Here is a 26,452-nt window from a genome sequence, read left to right as displayed (position 1 = left end):
CAAAATGCTAAGGTACCAAAATTCAAAGGTTGTGTCCAATGGTCAAAGGCTTAGGAAAATTGGATGCTTTCTGTGTGTCCCAAAAAGTCTTCACAAACTCCTACATAGGAGGGGGAGAGCTCAAGAAGTAGGGGATAAGAGATAAACACACACACACACACACACTCACAAGCTTCCTTTGTACAGAAGGAGAAAGAGGGACACATGTCAGCTCCCTAGGCTTGATGCCCACAAGGTGTACTTAAATCCTATTGGATGTCCATGGAGTGGACCAATGAAAATTAGGCTAGAGTAATTAATTTAAAAACACTTGATAAAATAACCAATAGGAATTAATCTCTCTAGAAGACTATTGGGCAGTCTCCCAAGGGGTCCAATGAGCATTCATCACCCCAATGGCTGGGCTGATTCCTATTGGCCAAGAGACAAAGGGGTCCAATGAGAGTTTAGTAGCATTTATTAATTACCTAAAGCTCTCACAAAACGGGAAAGGGGGACACATGTCAAAAGGCTATCATTTATGATCCTAAAATCCTATTGACTAAGCTTGGGGAGGTCCAATGAGGTGCTAGCAATAACAAATAGAAAGAGGGGTCGACCAAGAGAGAGAGGGGACTGATTTTTCTAAGGCAATTATCTACACACACTCACACAAGCTCATGTGTAGAGTACGAAGACTCTCTCTCTCTTCTCAATATTTAATGGAAAGCTTATCACCTCTCCAAGCTTGTGAGAAGGGAGGCCTACACCAACAACTCTTGGCTTTGTGATACAAATCCAACCAAGAGCCAAGCTGCATGCTCATCTCCTCTACCATGCTAATTACTAAGCTAAGCTATGGTAATATGAGTGATTATGTGAGGGGATGTACATCTTTTCATAAGACTACTCCTTCTTCCTCTCAATCTACTCTCATACCCCGCTAGCTCTCATTGTCTTTGAAGGTGTGTGAGGTCTTGGGTCTGAGACCGTGAGGGAATTGATGTTGTGTTTGATAACTGTATTGCTTAGTGCTTGAAGTTTCCATCTTCATTGCAGTAATGAAGGAACACAAACAATTGTATTGTAAAATGTCTCTCTTGATGGGAGAAACCATAATACAAAGCCTTTTGGAGGGGGGACCGGCTCCATGCAAATCCGGTCCCCAACTGCTGTCAATTGCTTAATTTCTCTCTCTTTTGAAGTGTTGTTCATGCTATCTAACTAGGTGTTATGGTTTTGTTGCTCTAAGCACTCTTGGTTTTCTCATTAGGAATCTATTCTAATGAAATGCTCACTATGTTCATGCTATTTTCCGCTACACATAAGTTACTAGGCCATTAAATGTTACAGAAGGCTAATTAGATGGGTGATGTTTTTGAGGGATTTTGAATTCAAAATCTTTCACGAGTCAGGAAAAACACATTGTGGTACTGATTTTCTTTTGAGAAGCACATAAGGGTAATTTTAAGCATGACTCAAAGATGAACTAGTGGATGCTAAAATTTTCCAGAATACAATTGAGGATGGACAAGATCCACAATGGCAAGACGTTTATGATTTCCTTCAACTGGGAGGATTCCCAAAGGATTGGTCCCTATCATAGAAAAATACATTAATAACTAAGATTATGAATTTTACCGTCATTGAAGGAGATTCGTAAAGATTAGTCCTTGCTGGTGTAGTGTGTGCAAGTGCAAGGAATAATGCAGGTCATTACAAAGGCTAACAATAAAGATGGAAGACAAGTCTTCCTGTTTTGCAGAAATGGCATAGAGCAATTCTGGTAAATCGTGAACAAACTCTAAGAAATCCATTACCATCAAATTTTTTTGATGCATCATCTTCCTAGTGGTGCTCATCCGACGGTAGAGAATCTTAAGATTTTGTTCATGTTCTCTCAAGATCATCCGAGTCTTCTGTCCTAGCATGATTCTCTTATAGTTCCTTGACATGCTGATCCAAGACCCCTCTTGTGATTTGCATTTGAATCAACATCTCCTTCATGCAGTAGTAGGTTGTCTTATTCCCTAAAATAATTTCCAATTGCAATCCAAGAGCTTTCAAGTTAGAAGTGGTGTCCTTAGGTAGGGATTCATTGCCATATCGTGAGTGCTAAGACACCACTCTGGCAATCTCTCCAAGACTTGAACACAACTCAGGTGTGGAAACAACTAGAAAAATTCTTGATTATGATAATTGATGAACTTCTAGATGTTTACTATTTTCCTAGCACCCACATCTAGCCTTTTAAATATTTCCAAGTTTGAGTAAACTATTTCATCATGAAAAACTCATAGATTTCAAGCACTTTCTGCTTCCTCAGTCCCTTATTGAGCATTAGTAATTCATTGGAGTAGTTATGGTTTGAGAGTGGTCTGATTCAAAGTCTAATGAATCTGAAATAAAATTCTTACCTTTATCGAGTCATTGGACAATCCTAGACTGTTGTCTCATTTTTTGCTAGTTAGCTGGTTTTGTATGCTATGGAAAAGAATCCATTCCCATCTACTCTTTTGTTTGTGTTGGTCTGCCAAAACTCCCTTGTGTATTTTCCTTACAGTCCTGCTGCACAGTTCCCTCTAATCCTCATATGGTAAATACCGATGATGGAGGAGATGATAGATTATTGTCATCATCATCATCCTTATCATTGTCACTATGGTTGGTAATATCTATCCCTTCATCATTCGGCTCCTTATTGTGGTCCTCATCTTACACCTTCTGGTTATTGAGAAACTCCATCATGGCTTTATTGACTAGTGCACTTTAGATAGGCTTAATTCAGTCTAAGTGTATAGACTGTTATAATCCTATTGTTTCCACTTCTTTGCCTTTACCCTTAACACTAGGTTGGTAATGGGACACTTTTATGTCCTGTGAAGTGACCATTTTCCTTGAATTATGTCAAGAGTTTCAGAATGGATTTTGATGTGCTATCTATCTAGAAAGTTGTCTCATGAGCTGAAAAAAACTCGACATTTTTTTGGAATATCAATTCCATCTTTAACATTGTCCTTGCACAACATTTCACAACCTAAACTGTGTGAAAAAACGGGTCCTGTTTTTGGCTTTTTTCAACTTTTTGCAACTATACCACTCTAGAATTCATGTTTGTGAGGTCTATAATGCTAGAGAACTATCTTTAGTAGTCCTCAACCTGTCCTGATGCTTCTAGGGAGAAATAAATATTAAAGTTGTAAGTTATAACCAAATTACAAAAATTGTCAAATCCTGTTTTTTAGCCAATTTTAGCTCTTCTATGATTTTTTGGGTGGATTTCATGATATCCAAATTCATTTTTTATTTTCTATGTCGCATATTGTAACATAAAGCTAACATTCCTTGAGTTTTGGGGCACCTAATACCCTATTTTGCATAGTACACAACGATGGTTGATTTTTTCAATTATGGAAGAAAACGAAACATTCTAGTATATCAAGTATAGCTTTTTTAATATTGTTAGTTTCTTGTGACAACTACATGTTTTTTGTAGGTAGTAACCATATCTAGTAATAAGGATCAAATTTGGCTAGATATTGAATAGTTTCTATGGGATTCTACAACTCATAATGTTTAACCCAGTTTTTTCATGTTTGCTGTATTTAACACTTCATCTTTGTCCCCAAGATTTCCCTTTGTAAGAGATGTATTATTCTTTTGACATGCTCCATGGCTCCTTATGAACATAAAGAACAATAGGGAACTAAGAAAACATGCATATATTATTTGTATTGTGCGTGGCTATAGAAACTTTGATGATAGGTTTGCAAAATGGTAAAAATTCAACTTTTTTGTACCTATTTATTTTGGCAAAACAAAAAATAGTGAGTGAGAAGCAATCATATGTTCTGATCACCAACCCATTGAAGTTAACTAGGGAATTTATCTCAAGTCCTACAAAAATCCCTAGTCTTATTTTTATGCAACAAAACACAAGAAATGATTGTTTTGATGAAAATTCACTGGTCCATCAACTTTGGAGGTTTGGTGTGACCAAAAGATGAGAAATTTTACAAGTTTCTTATTATTTCCATGTTTAGCAGGCCTTGAACTATAACCTCATGAAAGGATTTTACAAAATGAGTGGATCTACTATGGTTTTGGAGGTTTTTTTCAAAACCCTGAAAGGACACTTTTATGTCCTGTTAGATTACCAACCTAGTGTTCATAGTTTTTTTTGTGTCATTGTCTTCTAAGGATGATGATAGACTAATTTTTTTTTTTGTGCTAACCCAAACTATTTTTGTCCACACCTTCTTAACATTGGAATTCAGAGGAGTGTAGTTGGCCTAGTAGAGAAACTATCATACATACCAAGCTTCACTGCTATCTAACTTTGGTCATCTGCTTCACTTCATTGCTGTATAGAAACTAGTTGATATATTAATATTGCTCTTGGGGTCCAGAACCCTTCCCAACATCATAGAAACAACTTTATAGAAGTATAAGTGGCCGCTATTTTTCTGACTAATTTCTTTATCAATGAGTTTGTATATTGGTGTGCAATCTAGTGTTGTCACTAAAATGCCTTGTCCATCTGACTTTTGCTTCTACTTATCTGGCTCATCTTCTTTCAAGTAGCAACTTACCTCACGAGTAATACTTGGTGCAGCCTTGTTTTCACATGGCAACTTAAATACCTAAGCCAATTTCCATTCATGTTCCATTCACTTTAGTTGTCCTCTTGATAGGGTTAAATGTGACAATTACCTATTTGGTGATCTCAAGATCACAACAGATCTTTGTGGCCTCTACCACTACTTCCAAGTTCCATAGCTTGATGATCTTATGTTAATTCTCTTGGAGAATATACTTCCCTATTTAGTTGTGTGCTACAGATCCAACATCTTATACTACTAATGAAAAAAGGGTTTTTTTTTTGCGTTGTCATCTCATCCATAGTGTCTTTCATTTTGTCTGACATCTTCTTTGTGTCCATACACACATTGTGAACAATACTATGTGAAAAGAGAGTAGTCACTTGTTGATGTAGGAGAACAAAAGTAGGAACACCAAGCAGTGTGTGCGGGACAACAAAAATTATTGTGAATGGAGCAACTGTGAGTGGAGACAAGGTTTCTTGTTGCGGGTATGATTTTGTAGAAGATGGTGGAGGAAGATCTACAAGACACAGTGCAAGTCGTGCAAGAATAAAGTGAAGGATTGCGCACTTGTCTCATTGCTATATGAACATGCACCGTGAATGATCCACACCTCTCCTGTCTTGGTTTTGTGTGCACCATTTGTGATGTGTTGTTCCTACATTGGTTGGTTGTTATCATTATTACTAACGAGATTCTCTTCAAGACTAGTGTATTTATTTCCCGCTGGTGACCATTAACTGCACTAGCATTACTGGTTCACCTTTGTCTAGATTTGATCTCGCTTTTCCATGTGGCCTTGAATTGGTTCTTACTAATAATACCTTGTTTCCTGCTCATATAATGGTTCATTTTTTTAGTCTGAATGGTTTTCAAGTATTGGTGCTATTGGGGTCTCCTCTCACGTAGCATAATACAATTTGATTTTGGCCCCATTGGAAACTCTAGTCAACAATAAACCAAAAAACTCTCTTCAAAAAAGTCACTTAACACTAGTTCTGTAATCGGACACTCAAGTGTCCTGGGACACTAAAGTGTCCTATAAATAGATAAACTTTTCATATTTTTTAAAGCATGTCAATTTTTCCAAATCCAACTTTAAACTATTTTTAGCGAAGGCCATGCCTTGAAAATGAACTTAGAATTTTGTCTCGGCAAAAAAAGTCATCAAAACTAACATAATTTAATCAATTTTTAGTGCCAATTTATGGAATTTTCATGTTTGGCTATGGAGTGCTGAGCATGGGGGGGGGAGGAGAATTCACAGCCATAGGATCGTCCTAGCAATCCAAGGGCTCACGTTTCATGCCGAAATCAACAATGAGTCAAGCGCCTACGGCCCAAAACCCTGCAATTCGAATTTGCACTAAACCTACGCTCTCTGGAAATAACCTGCGTGAGAACCAGAGCACAGAACGTGCGCCTACTCTCCTGATCTATGTCGCCCAAGGGCCCATGTTTTGCCTCTCCTTACCATGGAAGGAAGAACTATGCTTCGTCGACTGCCTTCCAATGCTTATTGTAGCTCTTTAGAAGGCCGCGAGGTCCTATACCCGGCTATTGAATTTGGCACAGATTGGGCAAAGCAAGCCCATACCATTGATTGGGAAACAAAACTTTACAGAGGCAAAATTGTTGCGTTCAACACACGGAAGAAGTTGTTCAAATGCGTATTTGATGGAGATGAGACTATGTATATGCTATCATGGGATTCCCTACGACCATATATTGCTCCGGAGGAACACACGACAGTTGATGCAGTTGCAGTTCCTTTGAGTGATGATGATGAGATCTCTTTGGCTGATTTTTTGGCAAGTCAAAAGAGGGAATTTACACGCTCTAATCTACACCATCATGTGGATATTCCTCTTGTTTATGATGCAGTTGCTACTGCTCTTGATGATTACCACATATATATGATATGGATGCAATAGATGCTACTTTTGTGACGCATGCAATGTTTGCACATGAGGAAGCTTTGCAGGCATCAGATATTGGTGAAGAGGATCCATGCTTGTCAGCACATACTTCTGTTGTGCGTGGGAGGGGTCGTCCTCCAAAGTGCAAAGTTATTGGACGAGGTCGGCCGAAGGTTTTTAAGTGCCATGCGAATAGTGAGAATGTTGACCTTCGTGCTGCTACATGCAAAGCTAAGACCACTCATGCTCGTAGTAAGGGATACAAACTTCTCAACAAGCGGGACAAAATGCAAAAGCCTCTTGTGAAAAAAGGTTGCAAGTCAGATATGCCAGAAGTTGATGATTCAAGCGATGAACATGCGTCTGTGGGAGAGGAAGATGAATGCGAGGACGAGCTTTTGGAGGTCGAAGGGCCAGTTTTGCATGAGAGTGATAATGAATCTGATTTTGTTGATGCATGCATGCCAAAATGGAAGAGTGGCGACAATATGCGCTTGGAGCCAGACGGGACATTTAAAAAGCTTCCATCTTTTATGGATATAAGTGGTCCTGACCTTGGAAAGATCCCGAGAGAGTTCACTGAAATTCAATTGTTCTTGTCTATGTTTCCATTGGACTTGGTGGACATGATTTCTCATGAAACAAATAGGTCTGCATTGGAAAGCAGAGAACGTGTCTTATGCAAACATGAATCCACAAGAAGGTGGAGTGATATTGATAGACATACTTTTCTGCGGTTTCTTGATGTTTCTATTGGCATGGCTTGTCAATATATTCCTGATCAGAACTATTATTGGAAAGGAGAGACATGTGGGGTGATGAACTATCCAAATTATGCACAGAAGATGGGTCAGATGGAATACCAGTAAATTAAACGTTTCATGCATGTAAGAGATAACTCGCAAAGGCCACTTGTAAGAGGTACTAGAAAGCACAAGTTATGTCAGATCTTGCCATTGGAAGAAAGATTGAATGCTACCATTCAGCTGCATTACAATTGTGGGAAGAATGTAACAGTGGATGAGAGAATAATACCTTCCAAATGCAAGTTAGACCCATGTAGAGTGTACAATCCAAAGAAGCCACATAAATTTGGAATAAAACTATGGAACTTGTGTGATTCAGAAACTGGATATAACTACTCATTCCGTGTGTATGACAAGTTACCATGCCGAAAATTGTCTTATCATGTTGTGGACATGCTTGTAAATGATTTGAAACAGAAAGGTCATCATGTATACTTCGATAGATGGTTTACATCAGCAAAACTCTTGATGCATTCGACTAAGGAGGGACATAGAGCCACAAGTACATATATGACAAATAGGAAGAATATGCCAAATATGCAATTGTTGTCTCTTGAGCGTTGTGAGCATGGCTCAACTCGATTTGCGTATGATGTAAAGAGAGGTATTCTTGCATGTAGTTGGATGGATAAAAAGAAGATATTTTTTGCTTCCAATGTATTTGGTATGAAGAGAGGTGAAGTTCTAAGGAAAGTTGGAAGTGGCCGCAAAGTTTCACTTGCATGTCCAGAGATTGCGATTCAATACAACTTGTGCAAAGCTGGATGTGATGTCTTTGATAGTATGGTGTTGGGATCTGGCTATAGTCTAGATACTACTATACATGGCTGGAAGTGGTGGCATGCACTATTTTGGGGTATGTTGAGTTTGGCAAATGCATACATTATTTGGAGAAGTTTTCATTGTAAGAAAAGTGTAAGTCACTTTCAGTTTATGGGGAGACTTCAAAAACAATTGGTTGACAACCATTTTGGTGAGCATGTTGCACCTAGATGAGTTATGTATGTGGGTGGTCCAATGGATGGACATACCTTAGTGAAGATGAGTTCAGAAGCTACCAAGTACTGCTATGTTTGTGGAATTGAAAGGAAGAGGCGTTTACATGATGGAAATGAAGTTATTGGATCAAAGCCATCAAGGACAATTTATGGATGTCCCAAATGCAAGAAATACTTGTGTGTGGATCCATGCTTTTTAAAGTATCATGCAATGTCTGGATATGATCGCATGGGTGTTAGTGCCAAGCTAGCTGTGTGATCTCTTCATCGGTCAGTGGAAGTTTGATATCAAGTTTTGAATCTCTTGCTATTGTTTTATGTTCTTGAATGCAATTTGGTTTATGGTATTCTCATTTACGATGACATCAATATTTCCCCCCCTTGGTTGTGATCCTCTTTCTTGGACTTGTATTTGACATTATATATGCATTATATGAATTGATGTCGACTTGTTCTCTTACGTGCAGCTTTGAGTTGCTGTATTGATAAATCCAACCAAAAGAAAGGAATTGTTTCATTGCAAAAATGATTTTTCATGTGGTAATTATTGGTCATGTTACATTCCCTAACTTGTATAGAGGTCTTGTGAATTTAGTTCTTCTATAGTTGATTTTTTTCGAGCATAAAATTCCGTATGCGTAGGAGTTAGTGTGTTGTTTTATACCATATCCACTTTGGGAGGATTTATGAAAAGGTCATCTTCATTTTTTTGGGTGTCTAAAATTTTTATTCGAGTCCTTAAATTGTATATAACACTCGCTCCAAAGCTAGTGGTCAAATGGTATACAACAAAGATGCTATATTTTTAATAAAAATGTTTAAAAAGGACACTAAAGTGTCCTTTTCGGTACCAAACTAGTGTTAAACTTATTGTCCCATTGGAGAATACTCACTCAGTCTTATAAAGTTTAGACCATGCTATCTTCAAATTAGGCTTCTTTAGTCCCAATTTTGATTGATATATCAATACTAGATCACCTTTCTTGAACTCCTTGACCTTGATTTTACTATCATGCCAATGTGTCCTCCTTTGTTGGACAACCTCTTGTTCCATCATTGCATGCTGTCTCATCTTATCTAGCTGTAGTAACTCATTAAACCTCTATTTCAGATTCTTATTGAAATCCATTTCATGTTCAGTGTGACTAATTTGAGGCTAGGAATGACACCTCCATGGGAAAAGCTACCCTTATGCGATATACTAGCTTGAAGGGTATCATTCAATTTGTGACTTTATAGGAAATTTGATATACCAATAATGTTCTTTGGATCTTGTTATCCCATTGATGTGGTTCTTTCTAGATTGTCTTCATGAGAATTTACTTGATTGTTTTGTTACCATGATAAAAAACTTTCTCTGTAGGAAAACCATATATTCAGATGATGTTTTTTTATAGAAACATAGTAGTTGAATTCATTAGAAAGAGGATCGGGTCTAGTTGCCTGCTTGATTTCAAAATTTGTCCTTTGATTGATTTCTTAATACTAGAGGTTTGACTCTCTTAAACTGCCAAATGAACAGGACCTCCTTGACCCTATTCTCTTCCTAATGAGCACTATTGTCTCGTAGTGCCTTTGCCTCTACCCCACTTGCTCACATAATACAAACCCATGAACTCTAGTCCCTATTTCATGAATACTCCTAGTGGTTGTACTAGAATCAAGGGTGTCAAATCTGCTATTGTAGGCCTTTCCATCCTTTGATAGATATCACAGGTTTAATAGATGGTCCAAAATCAAGCATCATACTTTACCACCATAACTCTGCTTGTAAATATTCTTATTAGTGATGTTAAGGGAAAAATTTCCTCCAACATCTCCACTATGAGACTTTCTGAGATGACTTCCATTATTCCTCCCAAAGGTACACATCTTATAAGAATGAAGGTGGTAGATTATAAATTTGTGATTTTTTGGTGCCACTCCTAAAGGTTGAGTTGGTAGCTCTAATTTCAACACTCTTTACACCAGACCATTAAATTTCTTTGTGGATCCTTGCACTTCTTGCTCCCTCAACTTCTTGCTTCTGAAGCCATACAACAACGAGGCTTGCATCCATTCTTTTTATGGAGGCTCTTTGAGTTGTCTAGTTAATTCCTTAATCTTTCTCACATAGCTCTTGACCAACAACTTGTCATGCTTGATCTTGTCTAGTTTACATAGTATGTCCTCATCTCCCCTAATGTCTAAATATTTCAATTGAAAAGCATTAATGAGATTATTGTAGGACCTGATCTGGCAAGATGGATAGTGCTAGTACCATTTTTTGGTTGCCTCTTTTAACATATGGGAAAAATATTCTCTCGATTCATCCTCGTTAATATCCTTAAGTTCACTATACTACTCAAGGAATCCTTTTTACCTCCCTTGACATTGAAAATGATATCTTCATGTTAGGAGAATGGTCATGGTACTAGATCTAGTCATGTGAGCTGTTTTCTCATTCTCCAATGCTCTTTTGCTTTATTGGTCTGTATTAGCTTCCCAATTATTGTCATAAAGTTGAGCAAGTTTTTTGATTTCTTGCATGAGGAGGTTTCTTGTAGAGCCGGGTATGTTTATGGGACACATTAATGCTCGGAGAGGTGCTAAAGTGTTATGGGAATTTTGTGTGCATGGATGGTTACGTGCATGTGTGAAGCACTTTTGAAAGTGACTAGAGATGGATGGAGGAAATTAGTGCCACATTTTGTTATTCAGGCAAAGACTATGTGATGTAGGGGGTGACGCAATCCACTTGAGGTTTGGTAGAAGGAAGTAGTAGGGCCTTGTACATATGGTAGTGATTTTTTGTGGTTTGCTGATATTTTTAAAGAATTTTTGTTGCCTTGATTAGAGTGCCCTACTAGGTTCAAGTGCAAGGCGTTTCATACATCCGAAGATGGCAAGGAGATCGTTCACTTCCCTTTTATGGCTCAATGATTAGATGCCAGTGTAGGGAATGGAAAAAGGTTGAACCAAGAGGGGAATTTTTTTTGATGATTTTTGTGTGGTGTTGAAGGGTTTTGGTTGACAGCCATGGAGGCTCATGAGCTTGGAACGCGAAGAGGTGCCGTGTGGCACTGCGAGTTAACCCACATGGAGTTCTTGAGCCTGAGAACATGGGATATTTGAGCAAGAGGGAAGCTCCATCTGGGGCATCACTAGAGAGAAAGATATCTCTTGAGCTCATGGCAAGGGCATTTGGGCATGTGTGCCATGTATGGGGAAGAGGCGGTCGTGCTCGGCACCGGTGGCCGGCCCTCAAAAAATTTTGACAGTGCAATGGAACCTGCAGGCAAGAATAGGCAGTGTCACTTGCTGGGATGCAAACAATTATGTGGTAGTATTTAAGTGGTTTTGACCACGCCTCTTGAGTGGTCAAACATTCTAGTAAGAGGGAGTGCCCAGAATCATGGTGCCGTGACTGTGAGGCTTGGGCCTTGGGGCTTAAGGGGTTGTGTACATGCAATGACTTGGGATGCAAGTTAGGTGCCAAGATTAGCAAGAAGATGGAAAAAAGAGGGCTAGACACACACGCCCCGAGGGGGTGGGGGGATTCTCTTGGGAAGGAAAGGTCCCGGTGAGTTGTTTTGGAGAAGGTTCAAGGGAGATTTTGGAAGGGCTCAATGAGGAGCTCTCGGTCGGTGTTGGAGGAGTGGTTCTCAAAGTTTTGGAGTCTACGAAGTCGTCAGCATGTATTTTTTTTCTACTCTCAGCAAGGAGAGTCACACAAAGGTGAAGCCAAAAATTGTACAAGGTTTTGTTGTTGGTCCTGAGATTGTACCATGAGAGCCATGTTGTAGCAAGGTTTCATGGTGTTTGTAAACAGTGTTTTTTTGGCCACAATCAAAGGCCAAATTGTTGTTGTTTCTTCCCCCTTGTCATACTTTCTCTATTCCAATCATATGGTGTTGGTGTGGGAGGTGTGTGTGCCTCCCCAAGCCTCTGTGAGTGTGTGAGTGAGAAAGAGAGAACGCTGTGTGTTGTGTAAAGGCTGTAAACCAAAAAAATTTATATGGTCTGCTATCCATTGATAGTTTCAAGCATGTGTGAATATGGTCGTGTGCAAATGGTGATCTGTATGAAAATTGTGTGATTTTTGAAGGTGAAATCTAGTGGATTAGGGTGTAATGATTATCTTGGGCTATAGAGAGGGGTGTTATATGGGTTTTCAAGTGTGCTCCTCTTTTGATCTATTCAAAATAATTGTACATATCATAGGTGTTCAAAAAATGTATATTAACCCCTTAGAGTTGATGATTTTCTTGGAAGAGATAGAGTCTTTGTGTTGGGACTGCAACAACATCGGATTTGTCCTTGTGTTCTCCCATATAGGATGGTAATGCTCTTAGAAAATGGGGTTGCTTGTCTATAGATTGAGTAGATCCTTGGTCTCCCCATACAATTTCACTTCTGGATTTATTTGAGATCTAGCCTCAAACTCCTTTATCAGTGAAAGAAGCACTCCTCTTTGCATATGGATATTTCATTCACCTTTGTTCTTGAGTTTGATTGTTTTTAAGCCGTAGGCTTTAAGGAGAGAATCTAATGTTTCGTTGAACTTATCTACTAGTATGAGTTCTCCTAAACCAGCACTCTTGGGTTAATAACCTATGCATGGATCTAACACCACCTGAGGGGTTCCCTTTTCCTTGTTTGTTTCTTCTTCTAGTTTTCTCAGGTTTTCTCTTGTTTGTTTCAGTTCTTTGGGTAAGAAAGTCTAATAACATTCCTCCCTAGATTTCATCCTAGTTCTCCTAGCTTTCCATGAGTTTTCCAAAAAAAAATATTCAATTCTAGGTGCATAGATCTTTGGTTCTTCTATGATGGGTTTGTTTTCCGTTTTGGAGTTTAGGCTCTTGTGATCACCTCGATTGGTATCATGTTTTTGTTTTTTGACCCACTACTACATGCTATTGCCTTGAGTATATTTAAGGCTATGTTTTCTCTTTTTTTAGGGTTCTTTGGGCAATGAGGGATCAAATGAGTGATCCCACACTAAGAAAAATATGCTTTTACCCATATGATTTTATCATGAGGACAATCTCTCATGAGGTGGTCACCCCCATACTTATAACAAGGTCCCTTGGGTTGTTGAGGTGCTCCTTGAGCAGCCTTCTTTTTATAAGAATTTATTGATCCCACTATTACTCCATTTTTTATAAATAAAAATGTGCATTTTTCCAAGATATATCTACCTTATTCTACAACATTACAGTAGTTGGTGGTCCAACTGATCTAATCATGCTCCATGATTTTGGGGCTTTTCATTATTCAAGTGGATAGTACCCCATTTTGATCATATATCAAATATAATACTCCTAATATCTTGGAATCATTACTAGGGAATGTTCCTAAGGTTCTTAAACCGTTGTTGTGTATTTGACTCCTATAGGTCCAATTCTTGGTAATGGGGTTGTTGTCTGGACCGGTTTTAGTCTTTTAACTCCTACTAATCCTTTAAGAATTCCCGTTGTGTATCTTGGCATTGGTGGGGCTTGTGATTGTGCTACTTGGGCTTGTGGGGCATATTGGTGTTCCTTTATGTACCCTCTTTTGTAAAAACACTCCTCAGTCCCATGATTTGTCCATTTTTGTTCTATTGCACACCACTTAGGTTTCTTAACCCCTGTTGCTTAGCAAATGGTTTGATCCTCTTTGGCATCTATTCAGTGAGTTATTCTTGATTTAGCGAGATTCATATTTTTGTATTGGCATGGAAGACTTGGATCCACTATTCTACGACGAGGAATCCTAATCTAAATCCTTGCATTCTCCTTCCTAGTAGATAGGATAAGTGTCTACCAAGGAGAGAGCTTATTAAATCAAATTTTTAGTGCTCTTTTTCATGTGTAGGTCTTTTTGGAGTTCTGCATTGTTGTGTCGTGGCACGTGCATAGTGGGAACGCAAGCTAAGCCCTACAATATTATGGATTTTATGTGTATACCTTAAGTATGCATAAGTATATGCATTTTCTATTTAGCATACAAAAAGCTAGTCGAACTTTGATGTGTCACTCTTGTTGGGAATGGGCTTCGACCCCGGGCTTCTTTGTGAACGTCTTCTTGGAGCCATGATGAAATGATCCTATAAAATATACCTCCTATCTACTAGGCATTCTAGGTGGCATATGACATGTATAGCATGGCCAAAAGTGGCCTTAGTCATAGTATACCCCATGCGGTGTCATTTTACACATAGTAGGTGCACTTTGGAGTGATTATGGACCTAGAAAAATCCCTTCGAAAAGTGGTTACGAGTTTGTTTGATGTCATCCATGATGTATGCCAAGCTCTCTCTCAATTTTTTATAAAGCTAGTCTGAAAGGCTTATGGCGGCAAGGAGAAGATATTTGGAGAAAAATCTAGAAGAACCTCTAGATATTTCTTGATGAGAAAGATCTAGAAACTTTGAAGATAATTTCAAGATATTTTTGAAAAGGGAGACACTTGTCACACAAATCCCTTAGATATTTCTAAGCAAATATCTTCTTCAAGAGGCAACCTCACCTATAAATGGAGCCTCTTGCTCCTCACTTGGGCATCAAGCAAACCATCAAGCAGCCAAGCGCTCAAGTAATCCCTATAATCAAGCCACTCTATCAAGCCATCACCCAAACTCCTAGCCACCTCCGTGAGGAAAACTCTCTCTCAATCTCAGCCCAACACATCTTGAGCTTGCTACTTCATGCCTCAAGCCTTCTATCTCCTCACTTGTAGTACTCATACACTCTATGTAACCTTCTTTCTTCAATAAAGACACATTGTTGGTGGCTTGCAAACGGTGTTGGGGACTACTATGCATTAACTACTTCATCAAGTTGGCTACAATATCACGAGTCTTGAGGTGTGAATCACTTCTTTGGATTAAGCTTGTGTGGGTCTTTGTGTGTTGGTTATGTCTCTTATCTCTTTCCTCGATTGTTTTGACTACTTTGTGAGATTTCTTAGATGAATAACCCCAATGGTGTAACTTTTCAACCCTTCCACTTTGTGAAACATATTAGAATTAACGTTTGTATTAGCCGTAAAATCCACTTCCAACAGAGAATTGTGTTTCTCTTTGGGCCGGAAAGACTGCAAGAGATTCTTCTTTCTCCACATCCTCTTATTTTGCCACTACTAGACTACTCTAATTCTTTCGATGTGCACATATTTATTCGGCTGATCAAGTAAGTGAGAATGAAGGTTTGGAATCACCCAATGAAGATGAAGAGGAAGAAACTCCAAGAGAGTCGAACTTGCAACCATTGTCTATGGCACATACCGGAGGATGTGTAGGTTTAGAGGGGGTGGATGTCGTGTCGTGGCACGTACATAGTGGGAACACAAGCTAAGCCCTACAATATTATGGATTTTGTGTGTATACCTTAAGTATGCAAAAGTATATGCATTTTCTATTTAGCATGCAAAAAGCTAGTCGAAGTTTGATGTGTTACTCTTGTTGGGAATGGGCTTCGACCCCGGGCTTCTTTGTGAACGTCTTCTTGGAGCCATGATGAAATGAGCCTATAAAATATACCTCCTATCTACTAGGCATTCTAGGTGGCATATGACATGTATAGCATGGCCAAAAGTGGCCTTAGTCATAGTATACCCCATGAGGTGTCATTTTACACATAGTAGGTGCACTTTGGAGTGATTATGGACCTAGAAAAATCCCTTAGAAAAGTGGTTACGAGTTTGTTTGATGTCATCCATGATGTATGCCAAGCTCTCCCTCAATTTTTTATAAAGCTACTCTTAGAGGCTTATGGCGGCAAGGAGAAGATATTTGGAGAAAAATCTCGAAGAACCTCTAGATATTTCTTGATGAGAAAGATCTAGAAACTTTGAAGATAATTTCAAGATATTTTTGAAAAGGGAGACACTTGTCACACAAATCCCTTAGATATTTCTAAGAAAATATCTTCTTCAAGAGGCAACCTCACCTATAAATGGAGCCTCTTGCTCCTCACTTGGGCATCAAGCAACCCATCAAGCAACCAAGCGCTCAAGCAATCCCCATAATCAAGCCACTCTATCAAGCCATCACCCAAACTCCTAGCCATCTCCATGAGGAAAACTCTCTCTCAATCTCAGCCCAACACATCTTGAGCTTGCTACTTCATGCCTCACGCCTTCTATCTCCTCACTTGTAGTACTCATACACTCTCTGTAACCTTATTTCTTCAATAAAGATGCATTCTTGGTGGCTTGCGAATGGTGTTGGGGACTACTACGCGTCAACTACTTCATCAAGTTGGCTACAATATCACGAGTCTTGAGGTGTGCTTCACTTCTTTGGATTTAGCTTGTGTGGGTCTTTGTGTGTTGGTTGTCTCTCTTATCTCTTTCCTCCATTGTTTTGACTACTTTGTGAGATTTCTTAGATGAATAACCCCAATGGTGTAGCTTTTCAACCCTTCCACTTTGTGCAACATATTAGAATGAACGTTTGTAGTAGCCGTAAAATCCACTTCCAACAGAGAATTGTGTTTCTCTTTGGGCTGGAAAGACTGCACGAGATTCTTCTTTCTCCACATCCTCTTACTTTGCCACTACTAGACTACTCTAATTCTTTCGATGTGCACATATTTATTCTCCTCTAGTGGTTGAGTCTTGCTTTCTTAATATTACTATGAACCAAGAAGACTTGTATACACGGCTCATTCCTATCGCTAGGCAAAATATCTACATCTTTGTAAGCACTAAGTTACAGTTTCAAAGAACCATTCACAGTCTATTTGGAGCACAACGACTTGCTATTATAAATGCATCAGTGAACCCTTTCATCCTACCTTTGATTAGATACGATCAAAACCTTGATGTGTTTATCTTTGTCTTGTTTTGAGGGTTTCATGTGTGCGTATGTGTGTGTCTGTGTGTAAGATCCCAATGGCTACACACAATGTATTTTCTACAAACACTAAGCTTGCTTAAGTGAAAAGCTTCACAGTCTCCCCACAAACCCTCACAGCTAGAGGCCCGGCACCTTCTTGGCAAGTTCGCCAACTCTTTGAGACACTTTTTGGTGAACCCGACGCGAAGTTTGCAGGGTGAGTTAGTGGGGATCTGCAAGCTAATTCAACCATGGGTGATCATCATCCGCAGCAGCTAGGTATGCCGTTTGTTCCCACTACAATGCAAATGTTTCAAGCATTTGCCTTGTTTATGCAACAACAGCATGCTACAGAAAGATGAGAAGTGTCAGCAACCAAAGCTATTCAAGCAGTGGTGCACAAAATGGACCAGTTTAATGGGAAAGATGTGACAAAGTATCTTCTTGGCTATGTAAAGGAGATGGAGTTGCATCGTGTGCCAGAAGATGAGATGCTCCAAAGCTTTGATCTTGTTGTGACTCCTGAGATTAGAGAGCATGTGAGAGGAATCGGGAATGAGCATGGAAGAAATTGGGAGGAGTTTAAGCTAGCGATGAAGGAGGAGTATTTCATGGAGGACTCTGAGAGAGTAACAAAGAGAACTTTCCTGGAGTGGGTAGCCAGGCCGAAGGAGGGGCTCTCTACAACAGAGCTACTCAGGGATTTTGAGCGACGGTATGCTCAAATCACAAGGATAGAGAAGGCCACACTTGACTCAGAAAAGACAGAGCTCTTCTTACAAGCAACAGGAAAGGAGCTCCATGAACAATTGGAGCTACTTCTTGAGGACAAATATGCTGACCAGGGACTGAAGACAGATTGGAACGAAGTTGAAGCTGCTGTTTCATTACTTTCCAAGTGCCAAAGGAGACGGGATAAGATGGTTGTTGGTAGTGCACCATCTACCTCCACAGCTTCTGAAAAGATGGTAAATCCTTCTTCCTTTATACTTCCAAAAGTTGATGACGCTATAATAGATGAGCTTATGAGAGGTATGAGGGATTTAAAAGTAAAAATTACAAAGCTTGAAGAGAAGGGGCAACCATTGGCACCATCTTTAAGGCAAAAACAACAACCTAAATAAGGTTTTGTTCATAGATGCATATGGTGTGACAGTACAGAGCATGCTAGGAGAGAATCTGATAGCTTCAGTGAAGCTTTGAGAAAAGATCTTGTCTTCTTCAAGGATGGAAAGATTCACTTAAGGGAGACAGGTTTACCCTTAAGGACTAACTTTGGGAAAGGAGGAATGCAGAGTCTGGTAGAGGATATGGCCACTACCCATGCCATCTCTACATCTGAGGCATCTACTTATACAGTCAAGATTGAACCATTGAGGAGTTTTGAAGAAAATGGTAAGTTGTGTCCAAGTGCTATGGAGCTAGCAAGGAAAGGAAAGCTTACAAGAGAAGTCCTACATGAAGCATGTTACTGTATTCGTCTAGAAACAGGATGGAATGATCCTGTGGACTCCTTGTCAGTACATGCCTATATTGCAAAATGTCAAAAAAACGAAGTTTTTGTGGAAGAAAAGCGCAGGTGAGAGAGTTATGACAAAGGACCATCAAAAAGAATTACTAGAAGAAGCGATACAATACCTCCTCGAGTGCCTCCAACACAAGAAGCACCCCCACCTGAAGTGACTATGGAAGAAATTACAACTGGGAGGAAAAAGGAGTCATCAAAAGGTAAGCCTAAAACTCCAACTTATAAGTTACAGTCTGATATTGAGACTGCTACAGACTTAAAGAAAGTTCTAGAAGAAAGAATTTTGAATAGCAAAATAGAGTTTACCTTGGGAGAAGTCCTTGGCATAGCCAAGCGCGAGTTTCACAAGGAGATCATTGATATCATCAACAAAAAGAGGCAAACTCTTGTTGACACCACTCGCCCGTAATCTGAAGGAGAAAGCTTAAAGACAGAGGTAATACAGGTGGAAGACAGAGAGCATGATGAGGATGTCGTAGGGAGCTACCATTTTTCTGGAAGAACAAAGAAAGTACAATTTTCAAATGGAGATGAGGAGTACAAAGCCATTGGGCAAGATCTACGACAGAGACAATGGTGCTTAAATGTTTAATTTAAGTTAATTGCACATAGCCTAAATTACCTGCTCGCAACTACTAGGATACACCAAGTTGTCAGTTTTTCCCCGATGGAATTGGGTGGAATCCACCATAATGAGCCCATTTTCATGTCTTTTGACCTCACCCGCAAACCATCGACACTCAAAGAGGATTTTGTGAAAAGATCTGAAATCCACTTTGATTATTCTCTCTATAGTACCACACTATCTGACCTCATCTGTTGTTGTGTCAAAGTTTCCCATCACGCCACAATCATTAGTGGTCCAATGCTCATCTATCTTGCGGGTGCAAAAAAGTCGGCCTTCGGACCAAATGGAGTTGAAAATGAGACCCTACAATCACAATGCATAAGAGGTTACATCGCATTTCATTAAGTGATTTTCATACATGCATACCTAGCATATACACAGTCACCTTGCGCAAGCATCCTCGCGCATACTCCCATTCTTTAGGGCTTATTTGTTCTCCTTGTGCTTTGGCATTGGTCATGGCATTATGGATCCACTCTACTTGAATCAAGTGAGGATATTTTGCAAGCTCTTTAGGAAAAGGAGGTGCACGTCTACCGCCATGGGACCTCTTCCATGTATCTCTATCCCTTTCTCTAGCTGCGCAGGCTTCCAAGTACATATTGACCCATTTGGTCATGATAGTGGCAGTGAGTAAAGAGTAGTTGTTGACTATGGCATGAAACTCTCTATCCACGACCAAGAGTGAGCCTTTTCCACTGGGAATGGTTGAGTGCTTCCTAGGATCCTCTTCTTCACTCCACAGACGAGGCAATGATGGATCCACTGTGATGAGATACTGTGAGACATACACAAATGCCTCTTGAACCACCCAACCTTCTGCCATGCTCGCCTGAAAACATTAAAACCACATATTTTTATTAGTAACTCCATAGCGTTTAAATGCTATCTATATTGTATTTATTTTGCATACCTCCGGTTGTGACCTCAATCTAACAAAATCCTTTAAAGTCTTCAATAATCTCTCCAAGAAGAACATCCATCTAGAGTGAACCACCCCACAAATGGCAATCTCCTCAACAAGGTGAAGCAATAGGTGTATTTGACTAACAAGGATTGTACGTGGGAATGCATCCTCAATAGCACACACTGCCTCTACTGCTAGTTGATGGGGTACTGGTATGGCTTCTACTTCTATCTCCTTGGAGCTCACAAATCTACAGGGCAAACTTTATATAGTAGATGAAAAAAAATTCCAAAGTTCATGCATGCACAACATGATATAGTACTTGAAAAAACCCATTACCTCACAATCTCACCCACTTTGAATATTGCAGCCTTCACCTTAGTGTCCCCATAACCACTAATAGTTATGGGAAGTACAAACTACAAGCAATAAAACATCTTAGTGAATGTCAACCTATATATAACACATAGACACCACAAATTGTTCTACTCTTACCTGAACGATTTTATGCCAATCATGGGATTTCAATCCATACAATTGAGTGGAGCCACCGTTTTTGGTTTTTGTGAAAGCACCTTTGAGTGACCGCATATATCCCATTGGAGTTCTGATGGATGCAATAACTTGCTTTGTCCGCTCTTCCTCTGCCTTTGACATTATCCACGGTGCTTTTGGGAGAATCATCTTTCTCCGCTCCCCCAAGCGGGGCGTGGCTGAAGGGGGGAGACGTCTAATGGCTCTTAAATCTTCCCTAGCACCCAATGAATCCTTCTTGCCAATTATGTGATCCCATATAGCTTGCCCAACATTTTTTAATACATGCATAGGGTCCAATAAGTGCTGAATTTTCAACGAAGCCCAATAGGGGAGCAACAAGAAGATTGAGTACCTCGACATACCCTTTAGCAACCCATTGGGAGGCGGTGAGGTACCATGATGCTCCTCCCAATGCTTCGCCCAATCAGCCATGTTCCAATGCAATGGCTGCCCTCCATTGATAGGGGGAGCATATCTACAACGTGAAGGAGGTAGGAAGCGATGGTTGTTGGGATAGATCACCTTCCCAAGAAGAGGAGGTCTCTCTGTCACAAAGGAAGGGCCACAAGTGGGACACGCACTATGTCCAGATGTTGCCAATCCTGCCAAGAGGTATGTAACATTTAATGGTCTAATAACTTATGTGTAGCGGAAATTAGCATGAACATAGTGGGCATTTCATTAGAATAGATTCCTAATGAGAATTACAAGAGTGCTTGGGTGGAGAGAGAAACGAAAAGCATAACACCTAGTTAGATAGCATCAACAATACTTTCAAAAGAGAGAGAAATTAAGCTATTGACAACAGTTGAGGACCGGATTTGCATGGAGCCGGTCCCCCCTCCAAAAGGCTTTGTATTATGGTTTCTCCCATCAAGAGAGACATTGTACAATAAAATTCTTTGTGTTCCTTCAAGACTAGCTAGTGCAATGAAGATGGAAGCTTCATGCACTAAGCAAAACACTTAATCAAACACAACTTGAATTATCCCCGTTCTCAGACCCAAGACCTCACACACCTTCGAAGATGGTGAGAGCTAGCAGGGTCTGAGAGTAGATTGAGAGGAGGAAGGAGTATCTTACGAGAAAGATGTACATCTCCTCACATAATCACTCATATTAGCATAGCTTAGCTTAGTAATTAGCTTGGTAGAGAATATGAGCATGCATTGAAGCTTGGCTCTTGGTTGGATTTGCATCCACATGCCAAGAGAGTGTTGATGTAGGCTTCTATCTCACAAGCTTGGAGTAGGTGATGAGCTCTCCATTAAAGCTTGGGAGGAGAAAGAGTATTCTTTCTTCACACATGGTCAAGTGTGAGTGTGTGTGTGTCGATGCCAAGCAAAAATCAGCCCCCTCTCTCTCTTGGGCGAGCCCTTCCTGCTAAATTGGTCTGGCTTTTGCCTCATTGGACCTCCCCAAGTCAAGCCAATGGGTGTTAAGCAGCATAAGTGATAGCCTTCTGACATCTGTCCCCCTTTCCCCTTTTGTGAGAGCTTTAGGTAATTAAATAATTAAACTAAACTCTCATTGGACCCCTTTTTCTCCTAGCCAATAGGAATCAGGCAAGCCATTGGGCTCCTGAATGCTCATTGGACCCCTTGGGAGACTGCCCAATAGTCTCCATGAGACCTAATTCTCATTGGTTTCTTTTATAAAATGTTTTTAAATTAATTAAACTAAATTTAGTCTAGCTTAATTCTCATTGGTCCACTTCAAGGGTCTTCCAATAGGAATTGGGCACACCTTGTGGGCATCTGGCCTAGGGAGCTGACATGTGTCCCTAATTCCCTTTGTGTAAAGGGAGCCTGTGTGTGTGTGTGTGGCTTTCTCTCTCATCCCCTACTAAATGGGCTCATCCCCTCCTTTGTAGGCTTTGAAGAAGAGTTTTGTACACACACTAAGAATCCAATTTTCCCTAGGGTTGACCTTTGGACACAACCTTTGAATTTTGGAACCTTAGCATTTTGGAAGTCTTAATGGGCTGAACCTTAGGGTCTTTTTAGCCCATTGTTGCACATGGCTCTTTTGCAGATGGCCCCCCCTTTTTGATCCCTATTTTCCCTCCTTTGGATCCCTACTGTGGCCGGTCTGCTAGCTTAACCAATATTCTAGCTTTTTCTCCCCTGGTACCTCCCCACATTAAATGATCCGTTTAATATGAGAAAATCATTAAGGAGAATTAGATATTGATTATTATGACATTACCTCTCTCTTGAAATCATAGTCGTCCTCGACTATGGTGTAGAGAAGATAAATCATATTCATGAGTCCTTTTCTTAGTGGGTAGAGGATCCCTATGTTACCCTACGACATCATTCAATAATGGATGACTAGTCCATTTGGCGCTTGAGAGCCTGAGGTTGCCGCAAGCATGTCTACACATCAGTCCTATCAGTCTTCCATAGTAGAGTGACAAGATCTACTTGGTGTTTGGGAGACGTCGTCTCCACAAACTTGATCTAAGCATGCATACTACTTTATTTTTGTGCACAAATAAAGAAAAAGATAGTCTTATAAGACAAAAACTTTGTTCATTTTTAACATTTTGTACATTTTCTAACTCTTGGGAAGCATTTTAAGCATTGACAAGGTTTAGGTTATCCTTTAATTGTATGCCTTGCATCAATCTAGCATCTTCAAAAGGATAATTCTTAAACTTAATAAGATATCGTCGGATAGTCTTACCGCCTCTTAATACCTTGTCTTCATGTCGGAGAATGGACTCGGGCTGCAGCACCTCCTCTTGGTCCTCGATCTCCGGTGGCTCTTCAATAGTTGGTTCTTGAGGTGGCTCTCCTTTGTAAGGCTTTAATAGGCTCACATGAAAAGCATTGTGTATGAGCCAATGATTGGGCAACTTAAGTTGATAGGCCATGTCTTTGATTGGCCTAAGAATCTAGAAGGGACCATAGTACCTTTTTGCTAGTTTAGCATAGTACTTTTGGTGGCCCGTAGGATTCTTGCCCGTCGTGTGCCTTAATCGAGCCTTGGGAAACTTTAACAAGACCCAATCGTTTTCTTTAAAGGCTTGGGCTCTTCTGTGCTTGTCAGCAGCAGCCTTTTGCCTTTGCTGTGAGATAGAGATAGCATCCTTGATCTTTTGGAAAGATTCTTGTAGGTCTCGGTTATACTCATCTGCAGCGAAGATCTTCCCATGTACCTTAAGTAGCAAGGGACTTTTTGGTCTTCCCTCAATTACCTCGAAAGGTGCTTTTCCCGTGGAAGTATGTACAGTGTTATTGTAAGCATACTCCACTAAGGGTAAGTACTTCTCCCATTGGGATCTTTGATCTACTTCCATTACATAGGCTTTTAGTAGATCGAGAATGGTTAGGTTAGCTATTTCACTTTGGCCATCTGTTTGTGGATGATAGGCCGAAAAGAAATTTAGCCTTGTCCCTAAATTCTCAAAGAGACCCTTCCAGAAATTACTGGTCATTCTAGGATCTCTATCCGACACTATGGACATTGGCAAGCCATGGTATTTGAAAATTTGTGAAATGAAGAGGGTTTCCATTTGATGGGCTTTGATAGTCTTTTTGACAGGTATAAAATGAGCTTGTTTACTAAACCTGTCTACTATCGTCCATATTCCCATGGATAGACTTAGGCAATCCAAAGATACAAACCATGGATATGCTCTCCCATGGTGAATTAGGGATTGGCAAGGGTTGAAGCAATCCAGGTTGCTTCCCTCTATCAAATTTGGTCTTTTGACATACCACACATTTGGAAACATACTCTTGTATGTTCACTTTCATGGTAGGCCAATAGAAATATGTTTCAATTCCCTTTAAGGTAGACTGAATCCCTCTATGCCCCGCATACGGGGGAGCATGAGATTCATACATTATTTTCTCACGCAGGGGGTTAGTAACGCATAGTCTATTTCCATAGAGAAGATAACCATCTTGTAAAGTAAATGGTTCTTCTTTCTTCCCTAATGCAAGTGCTGAAATCACATCTCTATAATCGGGATCAATAGCATACTCATCTATCATTGAAGATAGATCATTGTGAGTTGCTATGGAAACCGCATTCACTCTCGGTCGTCTTGAGAGTGCATCGGCTACTTGATTATGCTTGCCAGCAATGTGAGCAATATGAAAATGAAATTGCGAAAGGAAATTTGCCCACCTCATTTGTTTGTCGGAGAGCTCCGTCTGCGTCATGAAGTACTTAAGACTTTGGTGATCCGTTCGCAGAATGAAAGGAGTCCCCAATAAATAGTGCTTCCATGAGTCTAAGGCATGCAGAACTGCAAGGAGTTCCTTTTCGTATATGCCTAGAGATTGCTCAACAGGGTCGAGTCTTCGACTCTCATAGCCTATGGCGTGCCCTTCTTGGAGAAAAACATCTCCAAGGCAATCACCACAAGCATCGCATTGGACCTCAAATGGTTTTGAGAGATCCGGTAGTGTAAGCACAGGTTGAGAGATAAGCTTTTCTTTAAGCTTTTCGAAAGCATTGTTCTCCTTAGCAGACCATGTATACCTAACGCTTTTCTTTGTTAGGTTATGTAATGGTCCCGCAATTTGTGAGAACTTTTCTATGAAGCGTCTATAGTATGCACACATACCTATGAAGCTTCTTAGTTCATGAAGATTCCTTGGTTTAGGCCATCCTTTTATTACCTCTAACTTGGATGGATCCATTTGGATGCCATCTTGAGAGATAATGTGACCTAAATACTGAATCTCTTGCAAGAAAAATTCACTTTTCTTTCGATTAACATAAAGTTTATTCTCTCTTAAAACTTGAAATATTACCTGGAGGTGTTTCTTGTGTTCCTCCAATGAATTAGAGTAGATGATAATATCATCAAAGAACACTCCAGTGAAGGTTCGATGAGGCCTGAACAGCTTCTCCATCAAGCGGTTGAATGTGGCTGGTGCATTGGTCAAGCCAAAAGGCATGACCAATGTATTCGTAAAGACCAAATGTAGTACGAAATGCGGTCTTTACAATGTCTTGATCAACTATCCTTATTTGATGATAGCCACTTTTTAGGTCAAACCTACTGAAGTAGGTCGATCCTTGTAGCTTATCAAATAGGTATTCTACCCGTGGAACGGGAAACCTATTCTTCATAGTGATCCTATTTAGTGCTCTATAGTCGACACACATACGATATGTGCCGTCTTTCTTTTGCACTAATAGCACACGTGAGCAAAATGGAGATGAGCTTGGCCTAACCATACCCTTCTCAACTAACTCATGCACTTGCCGCATAATCTCCTCTTGTTGAGCTTGAGAAACTCTATAAGGAGGTTTATTAGGCGGTGAACTTCCTGGAAGAAGTTCAATTGCATGGTCATCATTACCTCATTTAGGAGGTAGCTCACAAGGGATGTCGTCAATAAAAACATCTTGAAACCCCTTGAGAAAATTGGATAACTCTAATTCCTTTTGGTTGCTTTTATTTTCTTTTGCTAAAGCATTAGGTTCATTTTGAGAGTCTTTAACAAAAATCATGTACACGGAAATAGAGCTCTTTATTGACTTGTTGAAAGATGGGGTTACCCATTTCCTTAGCATCTATATACATGTCTTTTTCCCTGAACTTAAAGGAGATTCTCCTTTCAGGAAATTTAACATCGGCAGCCAGGGGGTCAAACCATGGTGCCCCTAGGATTACATCCTCATGCTTGAGAGGAGAGATAAAGAAGTCCTCTTTGTCCACATAGCCTTGGACATGAAGCCTCAATTTCCCGATTAAGGGAGTGACTGAAGCTTCTTG

The 26,452-nt window shown here is 39.9% G+C and overlaps 1 pseudogene; it reads left to right on the top strand.

Moving 5' to 3' along the window:
• The first annotated feature begins 6,058 nt into the window (after nt 1–6,058).
• LOC147445864 (uncharacterized) lies at nt 6,059–7,132 on the top strand (annotated as a pseudogene).
• Nucleotides 7,133–26,452: the final 19,320 nt, after the last annotated feature.

The sequence above is a fragment of the Adiantum capillus-veneris genome, chromosome 12, assembly GCF_014529385.1.
Source record: "Adiantum capillus-veneris isolate H3 chromosome 12, ASM1452938v2, whole genome shotgun sequence".
In the NCBI taxonomy this organism is placed as follows: Eukaryota; Viridiplantae; Streptophyta; class Polypodiopsida; order Polypodiales; family Pteridaceae; genus Adiantum; species Adiantum capillus-veneris.
This window is presented reverse-complemented; position numbering and strand designations above follow the sequence as displayed.